We start from the raw sequence: 21,733 nt of genomic DNA, 5'->3' as shown, positions 1-21,733 counted from the left end.
CCATCCCAAGTCAGACAACTGAGTTCTACCCCCCAGTCCCGTATGTCCCTGCCGCCTTTCCAGCTACTGCCCCAGCACTGGAGCCCAGAGTAAGTGATTCCACTGGTGGGTAAGTCCAAGCAAAGTCCATTTAAGAGGAGTGCCTGAGAGTGCAGCTGCTCTGTCTCATTCAGTCACAATCTCTGCTGGTTTTCACAACCAGAAATTATTGGGACTTATTTCCCTGGCACTGGAACTCTGGGCTGGGACCTCTGACTCCTCTAGAGGGTGGGAGGGACCTCCACAGCCGAAATATCCCTCCTGATCTTTAATGGTCACATGCGGGTGTGGGACCAGCCTGTTCTGCATCTCTGCCCTTCCGACCAGTCTGGAGGTGGCTTCTTCTCAGCATCCTTAGTTGAAAGGCTTCAGTTCAGCTAGATTTTAGGTGATTCTTGATGGTTGTTTTGTAAATCAGGTGTAATTTTGATGTGGTTGTGAGAGAAGGTAAGTACAGCATTTACCTACCGTGCCATCTTGGTTGTCTCTTGAATCACTTTTTAAATAAAAATATTGTCCAATTGGATCAAAAAGTAAAACCAAACTCTATGCTGCATTATTGAGACTCACCAAAAAGTGATTTGGAAAGTTGAAAATAGGATGAGTAAAGGGCAAATGAAAGAAAGCAGTAATAATGATTTTAACAGCAGATGAAGTGGAATGCAGGCCAAAAACAACCTTTAAAAGAGAAAATATTGCTTAATGTTATAATTCACAATGAAGATAAAAGTTATAAATATCATCAATATTTATAAAGCAGAAATTAGAAGTGATATAAGGAGAAATGAACTTCCTTTTGCCGTGAAGGAGGTATTTTGAACTAGGATTAAAATGTACTAAAAAGCGTTAATAAATTTGACCATATATAAATAAAAATTTTTCACATGACAAGACAAAACAAAAAAACTACAAAGTTAAAAGACAAATCATGAAATGAGTAAAAGAACTAACTTCCCCAGTATAAAAAGAACTCCTAGAAAAAAAGAACATGACCAATAATCCACAGCAACAATGAGTGAAGGGTATATACAGTCAGTTCTCAGAGAAAGAAAAACAAATGGCTTTTAAAAACATAAGAAAACGGGCTGGGCTGGGTTGTGGGAGAGTGTAGCTGTGGGTGGTCGCTCCCTCCACCAGGGGTCCTCCCACCCCACCCCACCTCGCCCTTCCCCTTCCCCCCCAACCCCCTAACTCCTCATCCTCTCCCCCTCCCCCACCACCTTTCCGCACCGCCCCCACCTGCCCCGTCCTTTCACCCCCCACCCTCTCTCAGCGCCCAATGTGTAACGAGATGCTGACCCTTCTTTTATTCTCTCTTTCTTTTAGGGGAAAGAAAATAATAGAGGAGCTGCTGGCTGAGAAGTTAGTGCTGCCGGGAGGCGGGGAGGGGGGGGCGGGGGGAGCCTCTCCAGGGACCCCTGCCTCCCCCACCCCAGGCCTACTTGACCAGCCGCAGCGGGCCAGAGGGCTGGGAGCGGGGCACCCAGTGCGCAGGCCGCGCGGCCTCACCCCTTGACCCGCGTCCTGCAGCCTCAGGGGCCCGGCCGGCCGCTCCTGGTCTTTCCCAGGCGGGCACCCGGCCAGGAGTGCACTAACGCAGGTCCTGCACGGGCCCGCCGGGTGCTTGATCTGAAGGTCTAGCGGATGGACCCTAGCGCCCCCATCTTCGTCCCAAATTGTCAGACACGTGACCTTTTGAAAAGGGAATCTTACTTAAACACACGAAAGGGACCCTAGGCCGTTTTATGGCCTTGGGTAAACACTGAGACAATAATATTAATTGCAGACTTTCTATGAGAACTCTATATGGTACAGTACTAAACACGTCAATCATTTTTGCAGAATAGTTGACTCTTAAAGGAGAGCATTGACTCCACAGATCTTATTTTGCCCATTTATTGCACACTCTGTTTCTTATCAGATGCTTAGTTTTGTGTGGTGAGACACATTTTCCAACCTGGCCAACCCACATTTTTGCTCCTGCCTACATGGGTGGGGAAGAAAGGACTCTTGCAGTGGGTGTAATAAATTAGTAATTTTTGTGCCATATCCCATTAGGTGCTCTAGAGTCTTTAGGTATCTCCCTCAGAAAGTTGAATTTCAATTGCTGGAGGACTGGAGTGATAAACTTAATTTCACATTCTTTCCCACCTTTCATTAAAAAAACAGAGAAGCTGAAGTGAAGCTCAACTTCACTCACAAGAAATGCAAATTAAAACTATGCTTAGTGATTTCTCACTGTCAGAGAAAGAAATTACAAGTAAAGAAAGGGGAAGTACTAGAATGAACCCTGTGGTATTGGATCGCAATTTAAAATATCAGTATAAACAGGTTTTTTGTATACATACAGATTGATTTAGATATGTGTGTTCATATAAATATTTCCTAGCTCTCTCTGCTGAGGGGGTCTAGAGGCCATAACACCCTAATAACAAAGAGCATACCCAGCACCCATATCTTACTTTCCAAATGGCATTATCCAATGGAAGGACCAGGCTCTTTGGAGAAATGGCTGGTTCCAGGGCTGGGACAGAGAAAGCACAAGTTTGGAACATTTGTACTGTGCTGCCAGAAAGTAAGTAAGTACTCAGAAAATGATAGGGACATGTCAAAAACCACAGAAGCAAATTTGAAGAGCTGCTTATTTAAGGAACAAAATAAAGACTAAAATTAATTATAATCTATGTAATAAAATAAGAACCCTTGAATCCATATTGATATAAATAAATGAATAAAGTACCAATTAATCAATTTATTCACTTATAGGGGAGAAGGGAGAGACCTTCCTTACAGTTGAATTTCAACTAATTTGTATAAAGAATGATGAAAATAGAAAATTGCCATTTAGCAAATTGTCGAGTCTGGGATTTGCTTTTATTTACTCTACTTGCAAGCTAATAAATTAGCCTGATACTGTTTTCATGGATGGTGGCCAAAGACACGGACTCCTGGGTCAGAGACAAAGAACTTTATTACTTATGGCATAGCAAATAGCATGAGCATCATTTTATTTCCATCAGTTACCCTGTTCCCAACTTCCATTGGAGATGGCACAATATAGCCCAGATGGATACCTCATACACAGTGGGTTTGGATTGCAACTGAGGAACACTGAGTTTGGGAAACCAATTGCTTTCATAGCAAACAGTAGGCAAGCCAGCTTTTTATCCAGGAGGAGACAATAACTTGTCGCTGATGATTACCAGATACATAAATAATCCTGCCAAGTAAAGAGCAGTCAGGGCCTTACATTCTTGGCACACACAGCAAGATGTGTAGGAGCACAAGAGACCCATGGAGGACTGTCCCAGTCAACACAAATATCACAGCAATAATAGTTTCAGGCAAGAATAATTGATGGATGCTAAAATTAGTGGGCAATTATGTTATCAAAAAGACAATAAACAAGTGTTGGCAAGGATGTGGAGAAAAAGGAACCCTTATACACTGTTGGTGGGAATACAAATTGGTACAGTTACTGTGGAAAACAGTATGGAGATTGCTCAAAAAATTAAAAATAGAACTATCAGATGATCCAGCAATTCCACTTCTGGATATATATCTGCTATGGTCTGAATGTGTGCATCTGCCCAAAATTTACATGTTGGAATCAACGCCCAATGTGATGGTGTTAGAGGGTTGGGCCTTTGGGAGATTATTAGAGAGTGGAGCCCTCATGAATAGAATTAGTGGTCTTATAAAAGAGATCCCACAGAGCTCCCTAGCCCCTTCTACCATATGAGGACCCAGAAAAAAGGCACCGACTATTAACTAAGCCCTCACACAACCATGCTGACACCTTGATCTTGGGCTTCCCAGTCTCCGGAACAGGAAAAAGGCAAAGATGCCCACTTTCACCATTTCTGTTTAACATAGTACTGGAAGTCCTGGCCAGAACAATTAGGCAGGAAAATAAATATACAGCATCCAAATTGGAAAGGAAGAAGTAAAATAATCTCTGTTTGCAAATGATAAAATCTTATATGTAGAAACCCCTAAAGACTCCACAAAAAAAAGCTGTTAGAACTAATAAATAAATTTGGTAAAGTAGCAGGATACAGTCAATGCAAAAAAATCAGTTGCATTTCTCTACACTAAAAATGAACACTCTGAAAAGAAAGTACAAAAACAATTGCACTTATCCTTACATCAAAAAGAATAAAACACTTAAGGATTAACTTAACCAAGGATGTGAAAGACTTGTACAATAAAAACTACAAAACATTGCTGAAAGAAATCAAAGAGGACATAAATAAATGGAAACACATCCCATGTTCATGGGTTGATAGATTTAACGTTGTTAAAATGTCAATACTACTTGAAGCAACCTACAGACTGTGTGCAATCCCTAGCAAAATCCCAGTGGTGTTTTTTTTGCAGAAATAGAAAAACCCGTCCTAAAATTTGTGTGGACTTTCAAGGGATCCTTAACAGCCACAACAATCTTGAAAAAGAAGAGCAAAATTGGAGGACTCACACTTCTTGGTTTTAAAACTTAATACAAAACTACAGTAATCAAAAGAGTGTGATATTGGCATAAAGATCGACATATAGACCAATGGAAGAAAATAGAGAGTCCAGAAATACACCCTCACATATATTATCAAATGATTTTTGACAAGGGTGCCAAGACCATTCACTGAGAAAAGAACAGTCTTTTCAACAAATTGTGCTGGGAATGTCGGATAAACACATGCAAAAGAATGAAGTTAGCCCCTTACTTAATACCATATACAAAAATTAATTCAAAAGGATCAAGACCTAAAACAACAAAACTGTTAGAATAAAACAGGACAAAGCTTTATGACATTGGATTTGGCAATGATTTCTTAGATACAACACCAAAACCATAGGTAACAAAAGAAATAGAGAAATTGGACTTCATGAAAATTAGAATATTGCTCATCAAAAGACAGTATCCACAATATAAAAAGGCAACCCACAGAATGGGAGAAAATATTTGCTAATCATATATTTTATAAGGGGCTAATATCCAGAATATATAGAGATCTCCTATAACTCGACAAGAAAACCAAACAATTAGATTTAAATGGGCAAAAACCTTGAATAGATCTTTCTCCAAAGAAGATATACAAATGGCAAATAAGAATATGAAAAGATGTTCACGGTAACTAATCATTAGGGAAATGCATATCAAAAGTACAATGAAATACCACCTCATACCTGTTAGGATGGCTACTATAAAGAAAAAAACAGAAAACAGTAAGGGTTGGCAAAGATGTAGAGAAATCAGAACACTTGTGCTCTATTGGTGGAAATGTAAAATGGTACAGTCACTGTGGAAAACAGTATGGTGGTTCCTCAAAAAAATTAAAATTGGAATTACTATATTACCCAGCAATTCTACTTCTGGGCATATGCCCAAGAGAATTGAAAGCAGGGTCTCATCCATGAGACAGGGTCTCTCCCATGTCTATAGAAGCATTATTCACAGTAGCTGAAACATGGAAGCAGCCCAAGGGTCCATTGACAGATGAATGGATAGTAAAATGTGGTATATATGCATACATACAATAGAATATTACTCAGCCTTAAAAAGGAAGGAAATTCTGTAATGTGCTACAACATGGATGAACCTTGAGGACATTGAACTAACTGACATAAGCCAGTCACCAAAAAGACAAATACTTTATTATTCCACGTATACGTATGAGGTACTTAAGAGTAGACAAAATCATAGAGGTGGAAAGTAGCATGATGGGTGCCAGGAGCAGAGGGATGGGGGAATGGGGAGTTATTGTTAAATATGCATGGTTTCAGGTTTACAAGGTGAAAAGAGCTATGGGGATGGATGGTGAAGATGGTTGCACAGCAATGTGAATGTATTTAATACCACTGAACTGTATACTTAAAAATGGATAAGAAGGTAAATTTTATGTTATGAGCATTTTACCACAATAATTAAAAAAAGATATATTGGTTATAGTGAAGAAAACAAGAGACAGAAAAGTATATATAATATTTTACTTTTTTATAAAGAAAAGAGCAAAGAATACACACACACACACACACACACACACACACACACACCCCCAAACACCACATATATATAGTACTTTAATAAAATAACTTTGGGAAGATGCAGAAGAAACAAAAATAGTTATCTGAGGGTTGGTGGGAACTTGGTGGGTGGTACTAGATGCAGGAATGACTCTACTATATATACTTTTATGATGTTCATATTAAATAAAAATGAAAACTAAATAAAACAATATGTAGGATCCATATTATATGTATACATAGACAGGCCTGGCAGCACAGAGAGTAAGTGGTTAACAATGGTGTTCTCCAGAGCAACACAGCCAACATGCATGTGTGTGTGTGTATTTATATGCATAGAGACATACAGACAGAGAGGGAGAGAAAGGAGAGGGAGACAGGGAGAGAGAAAAGTGTATTTTAAGGAATTGGCTCACGTGTAGAGGCTCGGTAAGTCCAAAATCTGCAGGATGGACCAGCAGATTAAAGACCCAGCGAAGAGTGGTAGTTTGAGTCCAGTGACAGCCTGCTGGCAGAATTCTTTTTTGCTAGGGGAAGGTCAGTCTTTCTTCTACTAAAGTTTTCAACTGATTGGATGAGGCCCACATATATTATATAGCATAATCTGCTTTACTCAATGTCCACCTATTTAAATGTTAACCTCATCCAAAAAGTAACTTCACAGAAATATCCAAAATAATGTTTGTCCATATACATGGGCACTGTCGTCCAGCCAAGTTGACATATAACCACACAAATTCATCCCTTGTCTACTTGGCAGTCATATGCATCTCCTTAAACTTAATCTCTGGATAAAGACTATATAGCTAGGCCATAACTCTGCTAACATCATACAACTATTTTGCATCTGATGAACCCTTAGTGGAAACACAATAACCCTGTCCCTAGAAGAGAATGCAAAGTCCCTGGGTGGTGTTTATTCTTCCCCCTTGTGGGGACAGAGCCCCAAAAAAGCAGTTTCCAGGCTCTCGGCCTCACATAGAAGGGTGCTGGCTCAGGTAGTAAATGGCCATCGACTGTGATCAAATGGCCAGCAGCTGTGGCTAGTTGGCCGTCAGCTGTAACCAGTGAGCCATTAGCCATGAATATAACTGCCGTGGCTAGGCTAGGAGAAGAGGCTAGCAGAGAAGAAAAGGAGAAAAAAGGGGGAGCTAGCAAGAAGATGGTGGCTGAGTCTGCAAGCGGCACAGCGGCGGGTTGAGAATTGTGTGGCTCCTGGTTCCTGTTTCTCCAACCCAGCCGCCAGTGAGAGTATAGTGGTGTGACTCCCCTACCTATGGCTCCGTGGGTGTTCCTTTTTGGCCTCACCATGTCCTGCGTTCTTGTGTGGGGGGCGGGACCGGAGACCCCGCCGGACGCCCCGCATGACACTTGGCGAAGTCGGCAGGATCCCCTGCACTACACATGGCGCAGCGAGCAGGGTACAGTGTCGGCCAAAGCTCTCCGAAGGGCAGTGGAGCAGTTTGTGCATATGAACACTCAGTTGCAGGAAGACCAGGAGGAGCAGCTGCCTGAGAGCTGGACCCCGTGGAGGGGTGGGAAGACGTGGATGGTTCCCCAACCAGCAGAGGACGGAGAAAGCGAGGGTCCTTGCAGCCCGGTGGGCTGGAAAGTGCTTGCTGAGGCAGCCCGGATGCAGGACTTGTAGTCCCAGGAGGAAAGGCTTGCTGAGTCCTCCGTGGGAGCTGAGGGTGAGGTCAAGGTCATCCCTCACCCTCAGGACAGCCCTGGCGAATGACTATGGACTATGGGGAATTGCCTTCCATCCCTAATTTAATGGACAGCTTGACTATTTGTTTGGGAACATACCACAATGTAGTGGAACTGGTGGATGTTTGCTTTTGTGTCTTGACCGGCCGCCATCGAGAATATGTAAGCACCTTGACTGTGAGCCGCTGTTGTTCCAGCACGGTACCCTGAGAGGCCCAGAGAGAGTGGCAGTGACCTGAGAGGCCCTGGCTGTGTCCAGGAAGCCGGGCTGTGCCCAGAGAGAGTGGCGGTGCCCTGAGAGGCCCTGGCTGTGTCCAGGAAGCCGGGCTGTGCCCAGAGAGAGTGGCGGTGCCCTGAGAGGCCCTGGCTGTGTCCAGGAAGCCGGGCTGTGCCGAGAGAGAGAGTGGCGGTGCCCTGAGAGGCCCTGGCTGTGTCCAGGAAGCCGGGCTGTGCCGAGAGAGAGAGTGGCGGTGCCCTGAGAGGCCCTCGTGTGCCCGGGTAGACTAGTGGTACCCTAAGAAGTCCAGGAAGTCTGGCTGTGCCCAGGAGTACTGGTGGTGCCCTGAGAAACCCTGGCTGTGCCCGGGGAGACTAGTGGTACCCTAAGAAGTCCAGGAAGTCTGGCTGTGCCCAGGAGTACTGGTGGTGCCCTGAGAAACCCTGGCTGTGCCCGGGGAGACTAGTGGTACCCTAAGAAGTCCAGGAAGTCTGGCTGTGCCCAGGAGTACTGGTGGTGCCCTGAGAAACCCTGGCTGTGCCCGGGGAGACTAGTGGTACCCTAAGAAGTCCAGGAAGTCTGGCTGTGCCCAGGAGTACTGGTGGTGCCCTGAGAAACCCTGGCTGTGCCCGGGGAGACTAGTGGTACCCTAAGAAGTCCAGGAAGTCTGGCTGTGCCCAGGAGTACTGGTGGTGCCCTGAGAAACCCTGACTGTGACCAGAGAGCTTGGCTGTGTCCAGGAAATAGCATTCACCTCCAGGTTCCTCGCACAGGGCCCCTCGCGGAAGACGCTTGTCGCGTAGATTGTGAGGCGAGAGCCTGTAGGGGTGGAGTGTGGGGACAGAGCCCCAAAAAAGCAGTTTCCAGGCTCTCGGCCTCACATAGAAGGGTGCTGGCTCAGGTAGTAAATGGCCATCGACTGTGATCAAATGGCCAGCAGCTGTGGCTAGTTGGCCGTCAGCTGTAACCAGTGAGCCATTAGCCATGAATATAACTGCCGTGGCTAGGCTAGGAGAAGAGGCTAGCAGAGAAGAAAAGGAGAAAAAAGGGGGAGCTAGCAAGAAGATGGTGGCTGAGTCTGCAAGCGGCACAGCGGCGGGTTGAGAATTGTGTGGCTCCTGGTTCCTGTTTCTCCAACCCAGCCGCCAGTGAGAGTATAGTGGTGTGACTCCCCTACCTATGGCTCCGTGGGTGTTCCTTTTTGGCCTCACCATGTCCTGCGTTCTTGTGTGGGGGGCGGGACCGGAGACCCCGCCGGACGCCCCGCATGACACCCCTGATATTCCATAACTTAAATACTGTGCTATAAAGTTAACAAATTAGCAATACTTAAATACTATGACAAAGTCAATACATCCTACGTTGCATGATAAAGAATGAGAGAGAAGAAAACAAAGATATTTGCTAAATATATACTACGCATATGTACTCAAATTTATAACAAAACAAGGAAGAATACTCATGACAAAAGTAGTCCTCATTTCTGTAATATCACGTGGTTGAAGATGGTATTTATAACCACTTTCTTCCACTTACCTTCCTTTTTCCCTCAGCAAACACCTCAGCTGGCCATGGTTCTTAATCTTTGGTGGGACCCAAATCTTCATTCCTGAAGGGTCCTGGGCCATTAGTCATCGTGCCTGAATTGGGTTGTTGTAGTTTTCCATTGACTGATCATAGCGCCTGGTAATACTGAGAGACACCCTGTTGGATCTCCTGTATGCCAGACATATTTTTGTGGAGCAACAGTCCCGTTTCCCCTTTGTAGTCAGAATCGGTAATGCCAGCCAGCACCGTAAATCCCTTCTTTTTGACTCAGAGGCATGGGGAGCCCAGAATGGCTGAGTGGCAGTCTTTAATTTCCAATTCAGTGGAATTATTATTGTGTCTCCTGATAGAAGCCTTTCTGCCTTTGGAACTAAGACTTGTTGGTTAGCAAAGGTCTTGGCACAGGTAGCAAAAATTTTACTAACGGATCACTGGGTATGCCATCCCATTTCCACCCCTTGATTTCTGGCTACAGGAGAACTACATATTGGATGCTGATTCAGAGCATACAAGCCTCTTGGAGAACCTTGCCTCAGCCCTGACCCCAGTTACAATGCCACCTCCCTGGCCAGCATTGTAACTGAGTCTTCAAAATGCCATTTCAGTATTTTATCAAGCCAGCTGTTTTGGGATGGTAGGAAACGTGGTAAGACCAGCAAATTCTATGAGTGTGGGCCCATGGCTGCCCTTCATTTGCTATGAAGTGAGTTCCTTGACCAGAAGCAGTGCTGTGTGGAATGCCATGATGGTGGGTGAGGCATTCTCTAAATCCACAGATGACAGTTTTGGCAGCAGCATTGTGTGCAGGAAAGGCAAATCCATGTCCAAAGTAAGTGTATATTCCAATAAGAACAAAATGTGCCCTTTCCATGACAGAAATGGTACAGTGTAATCAACCTGCCACCAGGTAGCTGGCCGATCACCCTAGGGTATGGTGACATATCAGGTGCCATATCAGTATTGGTCACTGCTACTGGCAGACTGGGCACACAGCAGTGGCTGTAGCAAGGTCAGCCTTTGTGAGTGGAAAGCCACACTACTGACCCAATGCGTAACCTTCATCCCTGCCACAGGGGTGGCTGGGAAAAGAAGTCAACTTGTGTCCACAGAACAAGTTATCCTAGCCACTTGTTAAACTCCTCCTCTGCTGAGGTCACCCTTTGGTGAGCATACATATGGAACACAAATATCTTCACATTTTCTGTCCACTTAGAGAGGTTCACAAATCTCTCTCCCAGACTTCCTTGTCACCAATTTTTTAATCACATCCCTTCCAAGTCCCTGACCATCCAGCCAAAACATCGGCCACAGCCCATGAACTGATATAAAATTATGGTATATAATCAATCATCAGGCTATTTCTCCTTCCAAGCAAAATAAATAACTAGATGCATGGTTTGACATTCTGCCCACTTAGAGGATATCCTTTTTGAATATATTCTGTTCCCTTCTCCTCTTCCCCTTCCGGTATGCCCATTATTCTTATGTTGCTCCTTCTAATAGAGTCAGAAAGTTCTTGTAGAGTTCTTTCATTTCTTTTAACTCTCAAGTCTCTCTCTTCTTCCATCTGTGTCATTTCCAGATTTCTATTTCAAACATCACTAATTCTTTCCTCCATCTAATCAGCTTTATTACCTAAGTTGGACATTTCATTCTTCATTTCTTTTATTGAGTTCTTCATCTCCAGAATTTCTATTTGGTTAATTTTTTAAAGTTTCAATCCTTTTGGTAAAATATTCATTTTGTTCTTTGATTGTGTTTCCGAGTTCATTAAACTGCCTGTATTTTCTTGCATCTCACTGAGTTTTTTTCAGAACTGCAATTGTGAATTCTCTGTCATTTAAGTCACATATTTCCATGTCTTTAAGTTCATTTTCTGGAGAGTTTTCATTTTCTTTCTGAGCTGTCTTGTTACCTTGGTTATTCATGGCCACTGATGAATTATTATTTCTCTTCCTGGGTATCTAACAGGGGTGGGTTCTTCAGTGGGTTGATATGAAGAGGTCTTTCCTTTGCTTTCCTGTAGGTGTTGCTGGAATGTTTTATTTTTTCTCCCCTGCAGCCTTTTATTTTCTCTCTTGCTGTAGCATTTTCTCTTGCACTGTTCCAGCTTCTCATGGGATGGGGTTTTCTGAAGGTGGGCTTCTCCTCTGTGAGCAGGTCACCTGGGTCTTAGGGCACTGCCTCCATGGGAAGATGTGGAGGGTGATAGAGTTTTGAGCTTCTGAAAACCCAATGCTACTCCTGCCGCCCAATGCAGAGCCTGTGTGTCTCAGCGGCTCTGGTTGCCCCGCAGGGATCTGCCCAGAAAAGTGGGGGCGGGGTGGGCTGTGAGAGGTGGCTGGTGTGTTTGTGGCTCTGAGCAATGGCAACTACCAGTCCATAGCTGTCTCACCCCTACAGCTCTTTCCCTATTGCTGGAATTAGTTGTGTGCTGTGCGGGACCGTTTCTCCAGTTCTCAGGGCTATAGATAGTCTGTTCTTTAATCTGACACTGCTACCGTTTCTTCTGGAGCCCGCTTCTAACTCTGGGAGGGTCGGGGTGGGGCAAGCTCTGGGAGGTTGAGGGGAGGCAGCCGGGATCCATGTCTTTGTTTTCTGTTTTTTGTAGTAAGGGCTTAAAGCACAGTTCTCGCCTGAGGTGTCTGCCCCAAATACTGGGTTCAGCCGTATTACATGCCAATCCCTCAGGCAGGACTGTGGGCCACAGGTAGTGAACCTGCAGTCTGGATTCTTCCCTCTCCCAAGCCTGCAATGAGCTCTGGTCTGCAGCGAGCTCCAGACTGTGTCCTTTGGCCCCACGGCCTGTGTCTCTGCACTTCCACCTTCCCTCCTCCCCCTCTCGCCCTATTTTCCCACCTTCAGGTGATTTGATGCATGGGTCTCAGACGTTCTTGCGTGTTGCTTAAGTTTTCCTTTGTTGAATTATACCTGTTTAATTTGTTATAACTTCCAGGGGAGATTTCAAGAAGCACTCCTCATGCTGCCATTTCTGTGACATATCTACTGGACCCTTCTTTGTCTCTTGTTATAGCCTTTGTTTTAAAGTCTATTTTGTCTGGTATACGTATTGTATTCCAGAGTTTTCCTTTTTCCATTTCATGAAATATCTTTCTCCATATTATTACTTTCAGTCTGTGTGCATCTTTTGATCTGAGGTGAGTCTCTTGTAGGCAGCATATGTAAGGGTTTTGTTTCCTTACATATTCAGCCACTCTATCTTTTGATTGGAGCGTTCAATTCTTTTACATTTAAAGTAATTGTTGTTTTTCCTCCCTGGCTGCTTGAGGGTCAGCCACCATCATGAATGACACAGTAACTATCCAGACCAGGAAGTTCATGACCAATAGACTACTTCAATGGAAACAAATGGTCATCAAAGTCCTTCACACTGGGAAGGCAACAGTACCTACAACAAACTAGCCAAAATGTACAAAACCACACCAGATATCATCTTTGCATTTGGATACAGAACTCATTTTGGTGGTGGCAAGACAACTGGCTTTGGCATGATTTATGATTCCTTGGATTATGCAAAGAAAAGTGAACCCAAACATAAACTTGCAAGACATTGCCTGTATGAGAAGAAAAAGATCTCAAGAAAACAGGGAAAGGGATGCAAAAGAAGAGTAAAGAAAGTTAGGGAAACTGACTTCAAAGGATAATGTTGGTGCTAGCAAAAGTGAGGTGGAGATTAGACAACAGAAAGAGTAGATTTGTCAGTGACTTTATCTGTGGTGATTGAGCAGATTTTTCATGAGCAGATTATTAAACTAAGAACTTTAAAAAAACAAATAAACTGTTGATAGATATGTAGTTATTGCCATTTTATAATTTATATTATTGAACTTCTTCTTCTTAAAGAAGTCCCTCTAATATTTCTTGTAACACTGGTTTGGTGTTGATGAACTACTTTAGCTTTTTCTTGTCTGGGAAGCTCTTTATATGTCTTTCAATTCTAAATGATAGCTTTGCTGGGTAGAGTACCTTTGGTTGTAGGTCCTTGGTTTTCATCACTTTGAATATTTTGTGGCAATCCTTTCTGGCCTACAAAGTTTCTTGTCACCACACAGCAGTTTAACCTCGCCACGCAACAGCTTAACTGTTTTGTTTCCTTCTACCTGCCCCCAAAGAAAGGAGAGTCTGTAAGACGGATCCTTTCAGGGACTTTGCTAAACTTTTGTGTTTGCACCTTATGCCTCCCTGTTTGGTCCCAGAAAGATGACTGGACAGTCAATGACGAGTAAGATTCCTCACGGAAGGAACAACTCAAGCCAGACGCAGTCGCGTGGGGACCAACAGGACAACCCACGAGGTTCATGGAGGTGGGCACAGCCCCCCACCTTCCTTGGGCTAAGGAAAGCCTCAGCCTCTGTGGCTGCATTCCTTCCCGAAACCTGCAAGGGAAGTGATTCAATGAGGTGCTCTCCCTCTATTCATGTGCATATAGCTTTTGTCCCTTGGGGAAGTTGAAACTTTCGGTCCAGCTGTCTGCAGGCAAGGTTTTCTATTATGATGTATAGAATTCACAGATCTTGAGATTGACAAGTTTTATCTCCTTTGCTTCCCCACCTAACTAATAAAAGTTATTGCGCAGGCGACCAGGTGCCACAGCCCAGACCTTGAGGCTGCTGGTCCCTTGGCCTCCGCATTTAAACTCTATTCATGGATGCTGTCTTTTCTTATCCCTGCGCCGCCCTCCTTGCTCCCCACAACTTTCGTCGTGCAGGACGCGACAGTTTCTGTTGAGAAACAAGCAGACAATCTTATGGGAGCTGCCTTGTAGGTAACTAATTGCTTTTCTCTTGCTGCTTTTAAGATTCTCTGTTTGTCTTTAACATTTGCCATTTTAATCATGATGCGCCTTGGTGTGGGACTCTTTGAGTTCATCTTGTTTGTGACTCTTTGTGCTTTCTGGGCTTATATGTCTATTTCCTTCACCAGGTTAGGGAAGTTTTCTGTCATTATTTCTTCAAATAGATTTTCAATTTCTTACTGTCTCTCTTCTTTTTCTGGTACCCGTATGAGGCAAATGTTATTACATTTGATGTTGTCCCAGAGGCCTCTAAAACTCTCCTTATTTTTTGGATTCTTTTTGCTGTTCTGATTGGGTGTTTTCTGCCACCTTATCTTCTACATCGCTGATTCAGACCGCTGCTGCGTCGAATTTACTGTTGATTTCCTGTAATGCACTCTTTATTTATTGGATTCTTCATTTCCAATTGGTTCTTTTTTATGTTTTCTATCTCCATTTTTATGTTTTCTACCTCTTTGTTGAAGTTCTCACTGATCATTGAGCATCCTTATAAACAGTGTTTTGAACTCTGTGTGGGGTACATTGCTTGTCTCCATTTTGTTTTAGTTCTTTTTCTGGAGCTTTGTTCTGTTCTTTCATTTTGGGACATGTTTTTTGTCTCCCAATTTTGGCTGCTTCTCTGTGTTTGTTTCTACGTATTAGGTAGAGCTGCTATCTCCCGGTCTTAGTAGAGTGGCCTTATGTAGTAGATGACCCGTGAGGCCCAGTGGAACAGTCTCCTTGGTCACCTGAGCTGGGTGCTCCAAGTGTGTCCCTTGTGTGGGTTGTATGTACCCTCCTGCCTTGATTTTTACTTGTACCTCAATGGGAGGGATTGACCCTCAGGCTGATTGGCTATGAGGATTGTCTGTGACTACAGTGCAGGAGCTGTTGTGCAGGGGCTGACCTTACGGAGCAGGATTTGCTTTAGGAGGGCTCTGGTGCCTGCCCAGTCTGCCCTTTGGGTGCGTTGTCCTTGGAAGTGGCTAGGTGGCGCTCTACTCTGTCCAGAGCCAGCCACCAACTGTGCAGGGCCCAGGGCCTCCTGGGAGGGACCCTGCTGCAGGCCAAGTTTTAAAAGTAGATAATTCTGTCATTCGTTTGGGGGAAAAAAAACATGTAAAATAGCCAGAATTTTTTCAGAAAAAAAGATTGATGAAAAGGATCTAGCCCTATCAAATTTTGGAACACATTGTAAACATACAGTAAATAAAATAATATGGTGCTGATACTTGAATAGACAGAGCTATGCAGCAGAATATAGTCCAAAGTACATCTAGATACATCTGGGAATGTTGCAAGCACTACTAATTACTTTATACATTAATGGTGGAAGACATGAATTATTCTGGAAAAAATTAAATTGGACTCGGTGAGTTTTTTTTCCGAATAACCAATTCTTTCATTCTCAGACACCAACTCTCTCCACCATTAACTCTGTGACCAACAACTCAATTGAATTCTGACACTACCTGGAATTAGTGCAGACTGTACAGTTAAGGGCTCAGTCCCACAACATCGCCTCCACTTCAGACACCAGTTGCAAGCCCCAGGTCCCCGGACTACCTGACTTGGCAACAAATTTGGGAGTTCCCCCAACCCTTCCTCAGGTTTGAAAGATTTGGAGACTGACTCAGAACTCAGGAAATCACTTTATTTAGGTTTACACGTTTATTATAAAGTATACAACTCAAGAACAGCCAAATCCAAGAGATGCACAGGAAAAGGTATTAAGGGAGTGATGCAGAGCTTCTGTGCCCTCTGAATGTGCCACCCTACCAGGGTATCAATGCATTCACCCACCCTATTTGTTCAAGCATTTTTACAACCCACTTCCAGCCACCAATACTCCCCAGAGACTGGGGGTGGGGGCCTGATAGTTTCCACCCTCTAATCAGTGTTTTGTCATCATGGGGCTATCTAGGTTTCTCACCTTGACTCACCTCATTATCACAGACACAGGTGTATTCCAAAGGGAATTGTTATGGGTAACAAAAGACACTCCTGTCACTCAGAAAACCAATGGTTTTAGGAGTTCCGTGCCAGGAACCAGGGTCAAAGACTAAATACATATTTTCATTATACCACAGATTCTTATCTCATTCCTTACCAAAATAAACCCCAAGTGAGTCATGGGAGAAACTGACTACATGAAAAAGGATTTTTAATGTCTAATTGGAAAAAAGACATGAATACAAACAATACTGGTGAGACAGGATAGGTAGCCTAGGTAATTGACAACCCCCTCCAGGGTACAACCTGAGGCACCTCACTGGTTACACATGTAACAAGTGACCTGCAGCGGAAGAAAAACAAGAACCAGTTTTATCCAGTAAGGCTAATTCCCTTGACCAGAACCTGACCTTTAGCTAATTATGATGTCATTAAAATCTCATTTACATTGTGGTTACTACAACTCTGGCATGCATCTTACCCCATGACAGTTCTGGAGAAGTCAAATAAGGATGAAAGAGCAGGAAACTGAGGATCCCACCTACTGGGAGGAAACTGATAAGCCATGTCAATGGGATGTTACCAAAACCTGCCCCCTGGGAGGGATAAATACCCCTGATCAGGACTTCCTCAGTGCAACCCAATCTCTGAGTTTGCCTGCACTTCCCTCTCAAGTGTGTACTTTTGTTTCAATAAACTCCTTTTGCTTTCCTGCATCTGTCTGGCTCTTCAATTTTTTTCTCCTGCGGAGATAAGAACCTGGTCACAGCTGCTCCAGGTTGAGTCCTCTTTTAGACATCCTCGTGAATCTCTGGCGACATTGGATAAGTTAAATTTCAATACAGAAAACATAGAGCTCCTGAAAATCCTTAAGAAAGCAAAATAGGAAAACAGACAAAAGACATGAATAGGCAGTTCACATAAAAAGAACTAGAAATGGCTCTTACATATAAGATATATTATCAACTTCATTCTCAAAGCAAAATTTTTAAGATACCATTTTTCACCTATGGGCACAAAATATTGAACATTTTGAGATATATCCTTCTGTTCTGGTCCTTTATTGATATTGTTGACTGAAAAATAATATCAATTAGGTATTTAGTCACGAAAAAGGATTTATTCAGGAAAAAGAAAAAGCTAGCAATCCAGTGAAGGCAGGCATGGCAAGCCACATGCACATTCTGGCCTGCATGCCAAGATGGAGGAGTATTTAAGGAAAGGAAAATGGAAGTTGGAACCATAGACCTTTATTATAGCGTTCTTCCTGTGGGGTTCTCGTAATTATGTAGAATGCGAGAACTTCCATAAGCCCTAGCTCCTCCCATAGATCCTCCTGACTGATTATGTTTGCTTTAAGTTCCAGTTCATCTTTATCAATATATATGCATATACATATATATTTATATATTGGGATTTAACAAAAATAAGACACTGGACATACTTTGTATATTTTATATTTTCATGTATATTTTGCTGCGTCCCCCTTTTATGGATACACAAATTTGGGGAGGTTTGTAAAAATAAAAATATTCTGAATTTTTAAAATATATTCAATGTTTATATTTTGACGCATGTCCTCTGCCTTTTTTGTATAGATGCATGGGGAGTGTACAAAAATAAGATCATATCAGACACAGATAATAGTTTAGTGGTTACCAGAGGGTAGTGGGGGGAGAGGGGTGTTAGATAAGGGTAAAAGGGATCAAATATATGGTGATGGAAGTAGAACTGACTCTGGGTGGTGAACACACAATGTGATATATAGATGATGTATTACAGAATTATATACCTGAAAACAATGTAACTTTACTAACAAATGTCACCCCAATAAACTTTAATTAAAAAAACAGATATTATACCTACTATTTAAAACATGTCTTTCCCCCATATCAAGAATACCTATTTATGTCATTAAATATGCTTTCATCACCATCCACATGGACTTTTCAACACCCATCTTTCTGATTTCCCTATCCTTAGTTCACCCCCACCCCCTCTAGTCCACCCCTACAGTTATCTTCATCAACTAGTTCTTTGGGTTCCCAGTGCTGGCAGCCTTAGGAGTAGACTTCTTAATTAGCAAACCAGGCCATAACAGTCAGGGCAAGCTACTTCTCCAGATGTCTCGGTGCAACCTGCTTCCCTCAATCTTATGTATCCACCTTTCGCTGAGCATACCAGGCCCTTCCACTGTCACTCTGTCACTGTCTGGAATCACTCTCCTAAGCCTTCTTCTCCTGCAAAGTATCTGTGTATCTTTCAAAATCTCATTCAGAATTCATCTCCTCCAAGAAGCCTTCCCTGATGCTAATAACTTTGTGCTCACAGCACTTCATTCATCTCTTAAATATAATATCCTACACTTTAGTGTCATTTATCTGTTTACAAGTTTAGCTCCCTTACTAGGCTATGTGCTTCTTGAGGATTAGGATCTTACTTATTTCTATACCTGCTGGATGGGAATTGGGATGGGGATGACAGTGAGGGCAGGAGAGAAGAGGTCCTCGAAGAATGTTTCAAGCTGAAGAAAGGCAGGTAGAATGTTCCAAGCACTGAAAAGTTCAGAATGACCAGACAGCATAAAGTGAGAGGGAAAGAGAGAAGGGTTTTAAGCCTGGAGAGGAAGGCACAAGATGTCATTGACTCTGGAAGCGAATTAAAACATTTAGATTCCACTGTAAGGTCTTTGGGGTAACTGAGGGACTATAAGCAGAGCTGTGGCTTGTAGATTTACTTTTGATAGATTGCTTTACTAGCAACAAGAGGACTAACGGCAGAGCAAAAACTTAGGGCACTATGGTAGTTATCCCAATAAGAAATGATCATGGCCTAAACCTGAGTGGTGGACATGGGGATGGAGAAAAGTACATAGAGTGGAGAAGGGTGACATCTAGAAAGTAGGTGTGAAAATATTCAGGGAGCATGTGAATATGGGAGCCTGAGGCAAAGGAAGCAGTCAAGGGTGAAACCTAGGTTTCTGGCTCTCCCCTAATACAACAGTGTGACCTTGAGTTTATCATTTACACTCTTTCTGTGTTGATGTAATCATGTGTGAAACTGGTTTAATATAGGGCTTCAAAGGATGCATATTAGGATCAAATGCAACAACTGATGGGAAGGTGCTATGAACATTATGTAGTTAATTGCGTAATATGAACGGCAGTGGCAAATAACACCTTCCATGTCTGGCACAATACAAAGCATGTTATACATGCAATCTCAGTTTTCTCTATGATGTCATTTACCCCTACTTTATAGATTAGAAAATTGAGTCCAAAAAGTTAAGTAACTTTTCCAAGGCCACATACTGGTAAACATTGCAAACTAGAATTCAAACTCAAATTATTTCACTCTGGGATACTTTCCAATACACCACCCTGCCTCATTAGGGTTCTTTCCTTAAAATGTTCTTTATTGAAATCCCTCCTGATTCAAATAGCTGAACACCTGCCGCCACCTCTATTTCTTCAATCATGGCATACTATGGGTCTGCTCCCACAATGTGACTTTTTGTTTAAAATTCTCCAAACAACATTCTAAAGTTCTCCCATCCTATACATACATTAGCATACAGGCAACACTCCCCTGCTACTTTATTTTGCATCATATACTGGAAAGAATTAATTTGCTTGAAAGTGTGATAACTAAGACTAGAAGAATGATATATGCAAATAGCTTGCCTCTAGAGGAATAATGAGGGTCCTTGTTTTGCTGACTTTGTCTAATTCCTGGTATGATGTTAGTGGAGATGCCTAATCTAATATTCTGGTATTTGTTCATTATGGATTTTTTGCATAAATTTTGCAAAAATAACTGCATTAAAGCATTCATCTTGATTACTGAGTTTTGGGTGCCTCTTAAATTTTGCACCTCAGGAGAGTGGAAGTCTTTACACTACCCCTTTCCCTACCTGCAAGTAGATGACTGAAGTTCCACAATCTTCATCTCTGTTCATGTCTCCCACACATCTCTAACAGTAGCTAAATAAATCTGCATGCACAGCAAGTAACATCATGGGGCTCCTTCTACTGTGTTGTGTTATACTATCACTCAAACTTATGTAGATACTTTTGGGATTTTCAAATATACAAGCCTACATAAAAGCATTATATACCAGGATATTCACTGTAGCCTGAATAGAAGATCTGGAACAACCTCAACGTCCATTAGTAGGTGACTGGGTAACTATGTCATTCTTACAAAGAATATCATGCAGCTGTTCATGAGGAATCCCGCTGTTTTCACCTGCTCCCCCTCCCCCCAGCAGTGCTGGGCTGCATCGTGCTCACTCCCAGCTCCTGCTAAGCCAGTGCCACTGTTGTGTCTTTCCAGCCACCGTCGTGATGATCTACTGGGACCAAATCAGCCACGATGAGATGTTCTCCAACATCTACAAGATCCAGGAGACTGAGGATGGGCTGTGCCTGGAGGTGGAGGGGAAGATGGTCAGTAGAACAGAGGGTGATACTGATGACTCCCTCATTGGTGGAAATACCTCGGCTGAAGGCCTGGAGGGCGAAGGTCCTGAAAGCACAGTAGTCGCTTGTGTTGACATTGTCATGAACCATCATTAGCAGGAAGACAGCTTCACAAAAGAAGCCTACAAGAAGTACAAAATGATGAAATCCCTCAGAGGGAAACTTGAAGAACAGAGACCAGAAAGAGTAAAACCTTTTATGACAGGGGCTGCAGAACAAATCAAGTACATCCTTGCTAATTTCAAAAAACTACCAGTTCTTTATTGTTGAAAACCTGAATCCAGATGGCACGGTTGCTCTGTTGGACGACTGTGAGGATGGTGTGACCCCATAGGTGATTTTCTTTAAGGATGGTTTAGAAATGGAAAAATGTTAACAGAGTTGGCCATTGGGATCCATCACCTGTCATCATAACTAGCTGCTGCTTTTCATCCACTCCCCGGTCTAGAACAAATAGGACTGATGTTATCTTGAGCTGTTCCATTTATTTTCACCTTGATTTATTTGGAGTGGAGGCATTGTTTTTAAGACAATCATATCATGTAGATTGTCTAAAAATAAAATGCATTTAAACTCTTTTGAGAGAATGTCTCTTAGTTTAATACACATTTAAAACCATTCCTGTGTAGTGTTCCTGGAGAAGCTAGAGCCTGTTAGACCATTACTATAAAGTGTAAGACTGTCTTCAGATAACTTCTACAATGAAAACTACTGGGACTGGAATATAAAAAACAAGGATCAAAAGTCTAAATTCAGAGTTGAGTGAAGGGAAAGACCATGCTCACAGTAAACATTTCAAGTGGATTCCTTAGACATTTCATCACCTGCAAACGGAAGTAGTTAACTCTGGAAGAGATTACCAAAAGAATAAAAAGATATTAATACAATTGGGGACAAAAATGAGGAATCCACTTGCATTGATATTTTACAATCTCCAAGGTACTTTAACACACCCAACACTGTGTATTA

The 21,733-nt window shown here is 42.8% G+C and overlaps 2 pseudogenes; both read left to right on the top strand.

The window, feature by feature from the left end:
• Positions 1-12,838: 12,838 nt before the first annotated feature.
• On the top strand, positions 12,839-13,249 carry LOC117024658 (40S ribosomal protein S24-like; annotated as a pseudogene).
• Positions 13,250-16,057: 2,808 nt separating this feature from the next.
• LOC117024475 (translationally-controlled tumor protein-like) lies at positions 16,058-21,317 on the top strand (annotated as a pseudogene).
• Positions 21,318-21,733: the final 416 nt, after the last annotated feature.

Source organism: Rhinolophus ferrumequinum, chromosome 7 (assembly GCF_004115265.2).
Source record: "Rhinolophus ferrumequinum isolate MPI-CBG mRhiFer1 chromosome 7, mRhiFer1_v1.p, whole genome shotgun sequence".
Taxonomy (NCBI): domain Eukaryota; kingdom Metazoa; phylum Chordata; class Mammalia; order Chiroptera; family Rhinolophidae; genus Rhinolophus; species Rhinolophus ferrumequinum.
The sequence above is the reverse complement of the archived record's forward strand: the minus strand, read 5'-3'. Positions and strand labels throughout refer to the sequence as shown.